The sequence below is a fragment of the Jaculus jaculus genome, chromosome 2 (assembly GCF_020740685.1).
Source record: "Jaculus jaculus isolate mJacJac1 chromosome 2, mJacJac1.mat.Y.cur, whole genome shotgun sequence".
NCBI lineage: Eukaryota > Metazoa > Chordata > Mammalia > Rodentia > Dipodidae > Jaculus > Jaculus jaculus.
In genome coordinates this window covers 82,009,890-82,020,912 of record NC_059103.1, presented here as the reverse complement: position 1 = coordinate 82,020,912, position 11,023 = coordinate 82,009,890, and the positions used below count along the sequence as shown (strand labels likewise).

General features: G+C 38.7%; 1 pseudogene; it reads right to left on the bottom strand.

The window, feature by feature from the left end:
• Nucleotides 1–6,023: 6,023 nt before the first annotated feature.
• Nucleotides 6,024–7,634, bottom strand: LOC101601324 (annotated as a pseudogene).
• Nucleotides 7,635–11,023: the final 3,389 nt, after the last annotated feature.

The window sequence follows — 11,023 nt, the reverse complement described above, 5'->3', positions numbered from 1 at the left end:
CTGTGAGCAGACAGGTTTTTATTTTGGGTCCAGCGCTGAATTTGGAAGAAGTTGGCACACTTGGCTGCAGCATCTGGAAGGAGCTGACCTTGAACATACACAGCTGCATGATTCTAATTCTGCAGGAGCTGCTGCAGACAGCAGGGTGAATATGAAGAGGGGTAATTTCCCTCTTACCCTAAGTTGATTAGTGTTGCAATCTTGGTGTATTGCTAAGGAGCCACAAAATTACCATTGCAAAATGCATTTCCTAAATGTTGAACATGTTACTGAATGAATCAATAAAACGTTTTTCCTACATATTCAAAAATAAAAGAATATATCAAAAAGATCATTGACCCCAACCAAGTATGCTTTATCCCAGAGATGCAGGGAAGGTTCAGTCTATGCAAATCAATAAATGTAATACACCATATAAATGGACTGAAGGATGAAAATAACATGATTATCTCAACAGATGAAGAAAAGGCAGTTGATAAAACCTAACATTCTTTCATGTAAAAAGTTCTAAAGAAACTCAGAATGGAAGGAGCATATCTATAAAATACTGGTTATTTATGACAAAATCACAGCTGACATAATACTAAATGGGGAAAATCTTGAAGATTTTCCACTAAAATAAGAAACAAGTCAAAGATTTCCACTGCCCCCACTTTTATGTAATATATATATAAGACTAAAAGTCTTATCTATAGCAATAAGGCAAAGTGTTGCAGTCCGGTTCATATTGCTGGTAGAAATCACCTAACCAAGAGCAGCTTCTGGGAAAAAGAGATTTATTTTGGCTTACAGGCTTGAGGGGAAGCTCCACGATGGCAGGGGAAAATAATGGCATGAGCAGAGGGTAGACATCACCCCCTGGCCAACATAAAGTGGACCACAGCAACAGGAGGGTGTGCCAAACACTGGCATGGGGAAACTGGTTATAACACCCATAAGCCCGCCCCCAACAATACATTCTCTCCAGGAGGCATTAACTCCCAAATATCCATCAGCTGGGAACCTAGCATTCAGAATACCTAAGTTTATGGGGGACACCTGAATCAAACTACCACAGCAAGTGGCACTCATAAAAGAGATACAAATTGGAAAGGAAGAGATCAAATTATCATTATTTGCATATTGTATAATTCTATACATAAAGGACCCTAAAGATTATACCAGAAAACTGTTAGAGCTGATAAATACTTTTAGCCAGAATAGTATACAAAATAAACACACAGAAATCAATAGCCTTCCTATATACTAACAATAAATATGCTGAGGATGAAATAAGAGAACCACTCCCATTAAAATTGCCTAAAAAGAAAGCACCTTGGAATAAACATAACCAAGGAAGTAAGGGATATCTACAATGAAAACTTTAATACACTCAAGAAAGTAATTTCAGAAAAAAATAAGAAATGGAAAGACATCCCATATTTTTGAATTGCAAGACTTAATATTGTGAAAATGTCAATGTTATCAAAAGCAAGCTACATATTTAATGCAATCCCCATCAAAACTCCAATGTCATTCTTCATGGAAATAGAAAAAAATCATAAAACTTATTTGGAAACATAGAAAAACCTCAAATAGCCAAAACAATTTTGAGCAACAAAAATAAGGTTAGTGGCATTGCCATATCTGATTTTAAGCTATATTACAGAGCCATAGTAACAAAAACAGCTTGGTACTGACACAAAAACAAATATGTAGATCATTGGAACTAAATAGAAGACCCAGATGTAAATCCTGGCAGTTAAAGCCATATAATTTTTGACAAAAATGCAAAAAAAATTTCATTGGAGAAAAGCCAAACAACTTAACAAATGGTGCTGGAAAAACTGGATATATTTTTAAAATTTTTTGTTTATTTTTATTTATTTGAAAGTGACAGAGAGATAGAAAGAGGCAGATAGAGCGAGAGAATGGGCATGCCAGGGACTCCAGTCACTGCAAATGAACTCCAGACACGTGCACCCCCTTGTGCATCTGGCTAACATTGGTCCAGGGGAATCAAGCCTCGAACCGGGGTCCTTAGGTTTCAGTGGCAAGACTTAACCGCTAAGCCATCTCTCCATCCAAAAACTGGATATTTATATGTAGAAGGATGGAAAATAAATCCTTTTCTCTCTCCATGCACAAGAATAAAATCCAAGTGGATCAAATACTTCAATAAAAGACTTTGAAGCTGCTAGAGGAAAAAGTAGGGAAAACTCTTCAACATATTGGAATAGCCAACAACTCCCTGAATATTACGCAGGAAATAAAATCACTAATAAATGATGGGGTCCTCAGGAAACTAAAAAGCTTTTTGTACGGTAAAGAACACTGTAAGTAAAGCAAAGAGGCAACCTACAGAATGGGAGAAAATCTTTTGCAGCTATACATCTGAGAGAGAATTAATATCCAGGAAATACAAACAACTCAAAAACCTAAATAATAAGAAATCAAATGACCCAATTTAAAAAATGGGCTGTGGAGCTAAATAGAGAGTTCTCAAAAGAAGAAATAGAGATGTCCTATAAACATCTAAAAAATGTTCTACATCCTTAATGATCATGGAAATGCAAATTAAAACTTTGAGATTCCACCTTACTTCTATCAAAAAGGATATCATCAAGAAAACAAATGACAATAAATTCTGCCAAGGATGTTTTTTCCTTCCCAGAGGTTATTAGGCTTCCTATCCAACCTTATGCAGTCCTTCTGACACAGTCTAGAAAGACAGGAAAAATTATGCTGACATGGAAGAAAATAATGAAAGAAGAAAATGGCCTATGAGGGCCTGGCTTGTCCTTTCTTATTTTAAAAACAGAAAACCAGATGTTGCTGACAGCAAGAAACCCAGATGGCATGTGGAGACAATGTATGTTTTCTGAAAGCCATTTTGTTGACGATAATAAGTAAACTGTACACACTAATACATAAAATAGCCTATAATTTTAAGTTCCTAGACCTACATATCTCTCACAAATCTGCCTTATTATTTTGTTCACTGTGAAAATTCTGCAACTATTTAGAGAAGAAAGGGGTAGTTTCCTAGCAACCTTTAGGAATGTAAGAGAAGTCACTTAATCTGTATGTGTGCATGTATATATATATATATATATATATATATATATATATATATATATATATCTGTGTGTGTATAATATATATTATATAAAATATATATTATACACATGCACACAAAATACACACATACACACACACACACATATTTTGAGTTCTTTGTAGATTCCAGATATTAGGCTTCTATCAGTGGTATATCTGGTGAAGATTTTCCACCATTCAGTGGGTAATCTATTGGCTTTGCTTATGAGATATATATATATATATATATATATATATATATATATATATATATATATATATTACAAAGAACACATAAACATGGATAGTTTATCTCTTCCTGTCTCCTACCTTCTGAAAAAGAACAGATTATCCAATGGAAAGTAAAGTCAGCCTAGTTTAAATGGGATAAGAATTATTAATTTAGGGGGGATTTGATGTATGTAACCCTTCTTTTAGACAAAGACTAGTGAGATATTGGCACAAGAGAACATAATATTTGTCTCCATAGAATTCTGATCTGGTGCCCAATTCCAGATATGGGTTCCTTTACACTGAGTGAATCTCTTAGCCAACCAGGAAGCTATTGGTTACCCACTGAAACTGTGTGCCACTAGTGCACTGGTGCATATATAGTGTCAGGGTGGTTGCTACTAAGTAGCTTAGACCTCTAGTTGTTCAGACTGTTGGCCAGTTTCCCCCAGTAGCTCATGGAGTGCTTTCCAGCACTAGACAGGCTGTGTGGCGACTGGCTTTCCTCTGAATTCCAGCCAGGTCTCTCTGTGCTCTATGTCAGTAGTATATGGTGTCTTCAACAATAGGGTCTTAGCTTTTGCCTCAGGCAGGTAATCAAGTGCTTTGACAGAAAGCTGGCTTGATTTGGGGACCTCATAAGTCTCTCCAATCAACAGCTCAGTGTGGGTAGGAACCAGACTCTGGTACTGGAAGTTACAGGTCAGAGACAGAAAATAATTTTTTCCTTTAGGCTTAGGCTTAATGTCACCCTCACCAAAACCCTACTTTTTGGGTGCTCTCCCCTTACTATTTTTGAGGGTTATATCTTTTAGGCTTTCTCCAAGGATAAAGGTTTCTGTGGAATCAGCTCATTTTGCATTTAATTTTGTGTTTGTTTTCCCAGATCCCCTCCCCCTCCCCGCCAACTCTTCTATCCCTATTATCTGGGCCTTGAGTTGCCTATCGAGTATGACAGAAACTCAAGCAGGTTCAGGTTAGGAACCACAGATAAGTGACGCCATGCAGCATTTGTCTTTCTGTGATTATGTGAATTCACTGAGTATGATATGTTCCGAGTCTATCCATTTATCTACAAATATCATTGTAGCATTTCTTTTTACTGCTGAGTAGAATTCCATTGTGTAAATGTACCACAACTTCATTATCCATTCATCCAATGATGGGCATCTGGGTTCATTCCAGTTCTTAGCTATAATGAATTGAGCAGCTATAAACATGGTTGAGCAAACGTCTCTATTGATGGATGGAGCATTTAGCACAAATGACCAGTAAGAGAATAACTGTCCCTTGGTAGCTCTATATTCATCCTTTTCAGGAATCTCCAAATTGATTTCCATAGTGGTTGTACAATTTTACATTCCCACTAACAGTTGATGAGGGTTTATCTTTCCCCACATTCTTGCCAACATTTGTCATGGATAGATTTTTTTTTTTTTTTTTTTAATGATTGTCATCCTTACTGGATCAAAGTGGAATCTCATAGATGTTTTAATTTGAATTTCCCTAATGGTTAGGATGTTGAACATTGTCATAAGTGTGTGCTATCCATTTGTAATTCTTCCTCTGACAACTCCCTATTCAGTTCTCTGCCACTTTTTTGGAGTGGGTTGTTTGGCTTTTTTTAAAAAAATTACTTAGTTTTTTTTGGGAGGGAGGGTTCTTTGTAGATTCTAGATATTAGGCTTCTATCAGTGGTATATCTGGTGAAGATTTTCCACCATTCAGTGGGTAATCTATTGGCTTTGCTTATGGTGTGTTTGTCTGTGCAAACCTTTTTGCTTCATGAAATCCAGTTGGTTGAGTGATGGTTTAATTTCCTGGGCTACTGAGGTTTTGTTCAGGAGGTCTTTCTCCAGTCCTATATCATGGAGTGTGCTTCCTATTTTTTCTTCAAGTAGGACAAGAGTTTCAGGTCTCATACTGAGGTCTTTAATCCATTTGGACTTGATTTTTGTGTATAGAGAGATTAGTCAGTCTAGTCTTGTTTTCATTCTTATGGCCATCCAATTTGTCTAATACCATTTGTTGAAGATGCTGTCTTTTCTCCAGTCTACATTATTGGCACCTTTGTCAAAGATCAAGTAGCTATAGTTACTTGACCTAATATCTGAGTCTTTATTGGTCTATGTATGTGTTCTTATGCCAGTACCATGCTGTTTTTGTCACTATGGCTTTTTAATATAGTTTCAGATTGGGTATGATACCAGATTTTTTTTTTTTATTGTGAAAAATCCTTTATTTTAAGAAAAATATTTAGTTAACAAAAAAAATTTAACAAGTGTCACTTAGCAAAATACACCCAAAGGAAATCACAGTATAAAGAAAGCTTTAAGTCAAGACTTCACCAATTCCTACAGTATTAGATTGAGTCTCAATTCTCAAAACTATTTTTTAAAATGCTTAAAACTAACCTAAAAGATTTAAATGAAAATATAAGCGAGAATGAACATTAGGAATGCTTCTTTAAATCAGGGCTCTAGCACTTTTGAGTTCTCCAAAGTACATCTCCCTAATATGTTCACTGTGGTGTGCTGGAAAGATCCACACTTAATGTACTTAAAAGCTACTTTTAACTCAGGTAACATCACCCCAAAATATACTACCAAAATGTTAATTGAGAAAAGCAAAGAAAATATTTTAGCTTACTCAAATATTACATGCTAGAAGAAAAGTTTGCATGAGAAACACTGAAGAAGTATTTTTAAATCCAGATTTCACAAACTCATGGTGCAAAGTAGGTCCCACAGCTTCCTCTAGTTATAAACTGCTTTTCACTTCTTATTGGCTGCCTGTGAAATTTTGATTGAAATCACTCAAATGTTCCTACAATACTAATCATATCCACCCATGCTGTTCTGACTGCTGTAGCCGGTCCTGTAACAGCCACTCACTGACTGGCTCTCCAGGCCACTATAGGTGGTGGCCTGAGTTGCTGACACGCCCATGCCCTGCATCACCTGGCTACTATAAGCCCCACTGCTGGCCCCGTTGTTGAATTCAGAAAGAGTTCTATGTATCTGTGCTGCATGTTGGCCCTGTCTTGACATAGCTGCCACAGCTTCTTCCTGGGTGGCAAACTCAACGTCAGCTTGGCCCGTCACTCAGGGCCAATTGCAACATGGACTCTCACAGGTGGAGAGAAGAAGTTATGTCATTCTCAGCTGCTTTGTAGGGCAGCCCCCTCATGTGGATGCAGTGGCCAGTGGTGCTCTGCACTGTGAACATGCTGTCTCCGTATCTGTGGTCATACATTTCCTGAGAGACAGTAGCTGAGGTCTCTCCCAAACACGTGTCTGGTGAAGCCACAGCCATTGCTGAGGCCACTGTACTCATCATAGTCCCATAGCCTGCAGTATAGGCACCAGGCCTCATCCTATCCAGGCCAGCCTGCTTCACAATGCCAAGGTACCTCCGGGCTGTGCCAGGCCGGTCATAAGGCCCAGGCCTCTGCACAGACATGAATTTCAAAGGTGGATCTGAGTATGACCTAACTTCTTCCTGACTGCTCTTGAACACCTCAATGTATCTGCATCCTATTCTCTCCTTGTGCTTCCCGAGAGCCTTCTCAGCTAACTCCTGTGAGGCAAACTGAACGAAGGCCTCCCCTGTAATCTTGCCCTCCGGGTACACAGGTAATGTGATCCCATTTGGCACTATTTCTAACCCTGAGAAGAACTGAACAATTTCTTCCTTTGTGCATCCAACTGGGAGTCCCTAAAGCCTTACAAAGCGATCGTTGGCACTGTCGGCACTGTTTGGACGCCTGTGCTTCAACACCCATTCCATCTTGGTTCTATGTGACTTGAACACCTCTATGTACCCATGCCCCATGCTTTCCCTGTCTTTTTTTTTTTTTTAAATTTTTATTGCTTATTTATTTATTTATTTGAGAGCAACAGACAGAGAGAGAAAGAGGCAAACAGACAGAGAGAGAGAATGGGCGCGCCAGGGCCTCCAGCCACTGCAAAGGAACTCCAGATATGTTGAGCCCCTTTGTGCATCTGGCTAACGTGGGTCCTGGGTAGTTGAGCCTCGAACCAGGGTCCTTAGGCTTCACAGGCAAGCGCTTAACCACTAAGCCATCTCTACAGCCCTTCCCTGTCTTTTTTAAGAGCCAATTTTACATCATCTTCTGACTCAAGTTCAACAAAAGCCTCACCACTCTGCCTCCCTTCTCTAGTGTAAATGAAATGAACACCTGCAACCCCATGGTGAATTGTGCAGTCAGAGAGGAAGTTTTGCACATTCTCAATGGAGCAGGACCAGGGCAGGCCTCAGAGTTTGACCACATAGCCTTCACCTCCCTCAGGGCCCAGCATCATGGACGCTTAAAAGGGCTGATGTCACAGATGCTTGGACAGAGTTTTTTGTAGCTTGGGGGTGGGAGGGAGAGGGGGTTTGGAGAATCACAGATTCCTTCAAGAGACACTTAAGGAAGTTTTCTATTGACTAAAGCAGGAGCGATTTCTTTTCAACAAGCAAGCACGACCAGACCCCAACTCCACCCAACGCTTAGAAATGCAGAGGGCTCCGAGGAAAGTCCAGGTGCATCTCTTTGCTGTTGTCAACCTGGAATGAAAGTTAAAGTGGTCCCAAAGGCAAACGGAAACCCCAGGAGCCAAAGTGCGTATTTGGGTGGGAAGCACAGCTTATGGCAGAGGGCAAGGTGATGCGGCTCAGAGGCCTCCACCCTACACCTCCATAGCGCCCGCGGAGCACTATGTGACAAATAATGCTGTTATTTTTATTGGCGTTGCTTTAAATCTTCATACTGCTTTTGGTAGAAATGCCATTTTCACAATATTAATTCTACCAATATAAGAGTATGGGAGGTCTTTTCATCTTCTCAAGTCCTCTTCAATTTCTTTCTTGAGTTTTTAAAAAAAATATTTTATTTTTATTTATTTGAGAGAGGGAAAGGAGGAGATAGGGAGAGAAAGAAAGAGAGAATGGACTCACCAGAGTTTCCAGCCACTGCAAATGAACTTCAGATACATGCATCACCTTGTACATCTGGCTTATGTGGGTACTGAGGAATCAAACCAATGTCCTTTGGCTTTGCAGGCAAGCACCTTAACCACTAAGCCATTTCTTTAGCTCTTTTCCTTGAGTTTTTATATGTTTTCAATATATAGGTCTTTCACACCCTTTAGTGTTATTCTAAGGTATTTAATTTTTTTGATGCTATTGAAAATGGAACATCTTAGCTGATTTTTTTCTCTGTATATTTGTCCTTTGCAAACAGAAAAGATTCTGATTATTGTGCATTGATTTTGTATCCTGCCACTTTACTGAAGGAATTTATCACCTTTAGACGTTTTGAGATGGAGACTTTGGGGTCACTTATGATCATAGCATTTGCATATAGGGCTAACTTGACTTCTTCTTTTCCAACTTGAATCCCTTTTATTTCTTACTCCTGTCTTATTTCTTGGGATGGTATTTCTAGCACTATGTCAAAGAGCCATGGAGAGAGACAGGGTACCCCTGTCTTGTTACCAAGCTTAATATTTCCCCATTAAGTATTATTTGGGCTTTGGCTACTTTATATGTGGTCTGCAATGTGTTGAGATATAAACTGTCCTTGCCTGTTCTTTTTAGCATTTTGATCATGAAGTGGTGTTCTACTTTGCCAAAGGCTTTCTCTGCATCAATTTAAATGATCATGTGTTTCTTGTGATTAAGTTTATTTATGTGTATATTAAGTTAACTGATTTCCATATATTGAACAATCCCTGCATTCTTGCATCCCTGAAATGAAGCCTACTGGATCAAAGAGGACAATGCTTTTGATGTGTTGCTGAATTCGGTTTGTGAGAATTTTCACTGGTCTCTGATTATGTGAAACAGTTTGAGAAAAACTGGTTTCAGTTCTTCAATGAACACTTGATAGAATTTGCTGAGAAGCCACCTGGCCCTGCACTTTTCTTTCTGGAGAGGCTTTTGATTACCTTTTCAATCCCCATGGATGTGAAAGATTTCTTTAGGTGATTAATCTGTTCTCAGTTTAGTTTTGGTAGGTAGTATGTGTCTGGGAATTCATCTATTTCTCCCAAATTATCCAATTTTGTGCTGTAGAGGTTTTAGAAGTATCCTGATGATTCCTCCAATTTCATTGATGTCAGTTGTGACCTTTTTCATTTCTGATTTTGTTAATTTGAGACTTCTTGGTTTTTTGATTGATCAAATTGGCCAGGGGTTTATCAACCTTGTTTATTTTTTCAACAAACTAGCTATTCAATTCATTGATTCTAATTATTTTCTTAGTTTCCATTTCATTAATTTTTGCTCTCATCTTGATTATTTCATTCCATTTGAGGTTCTTATGGTTGGATTATTCTTGTTTTTCCAATGCCTTTAGGTGAACTGTTAGGCTATTAATTTGGGATCTCTCAATCTTTCTTACCATTATTAGGCTCATCCATGACCTACCCCCTCCCCATTGGCCCCTCCTTGTTGAGGTATATGGGTCGTGCATTGTGAAGTTAGCCCACAGTTATTGGTACGATAAATATCTCTGTATATCAATCTTTCTTATGAAGGCACTTAGAGATAAGAATTTTCCCATCAGGACTGCCTTCATTATGTCCCATAAGTTTTGTTAACTTGTGTTTTCATTATCATTCAATTCTAGGAATTTTACAGTTTCTTTTTTTTTGTATTTCTTCCACAACACATTCATTATTTAACAGTGTGTTATTCAGTCTCCAGGAGCTGGTGGAGTTCCTGATGTGTCTGTTGTTGTTAATTTCTAGCTTTCAAGTACTGTCATTTGATATGATGCAGGAAGCTACTTCAGTTTTCCTGAATTTATGTAGGCAATGATTTTGGTCTAATATATGGACTGTTTTGGAGAAGATTCCATGGAAATTAGGAGCTCTGGCCTACTCAATCCATTTGCACATATTCTTCTACACACAGGGATCATGGGTTGGGGAACCATGATCCAGGCAGCCAGAGAGCCAGAGACAAGAGGCCAGCTCCTACAGTGGCCCATGTACCCTCTGACTCAGGGGAATAGGGATGTCAGTACCTAGAGGCCAGTCAGGATAACAGAGCAAAGGGCTTACTTCCACATTCCCCACATAGGAACCAGGCCTCCCCAAGCCAGTTGCAGAACTACTAACTGAGTAACTACAAGGTAACTGGGAGGAGCCAGGGAATAGGGGTGTGGCCTACTCAATCCCTGATCTAGTTTGTTTATTTATTTATTTATTTTGGTTTTTCAAGGTAGGGTCTCACTCTGGCCCAGGCTGACCTAGAATTAACTATGTAGTCTCAGGTGGCCTTGAATTTATAGCAATCCTCCTACCTCTGCCTCCCAAATACTGGGATTAAAGGTATGTGACACCATGCCTGGCTTCTGATCTAGTTTTAAGAATGTAAAATTATGATTAAAAGTTGGACTCCATTTTGGGTTTTCAATTAGTTATACTATACATAACAACCACTATGGAGAAGAACTAACAAAGTAAAGTTCTGCCTCAGAGAGTTATGCATCTTGGCAAGTCAGTGCAATTCTTCACTAATACAAGGCACCAAGGCATGTCCACTCCATACCTTTAGGCAAAACATAATCATTGTTATTCACAAACCACTAACTTCCACTGAACAGCACAAAAGGCCTTAGAATTCTAAGCATAATTAAAAAATGACACTTTCTAACTTGATGACAAAGGTTAAAAAAAAGCATAAAAATCCATTTTTACTT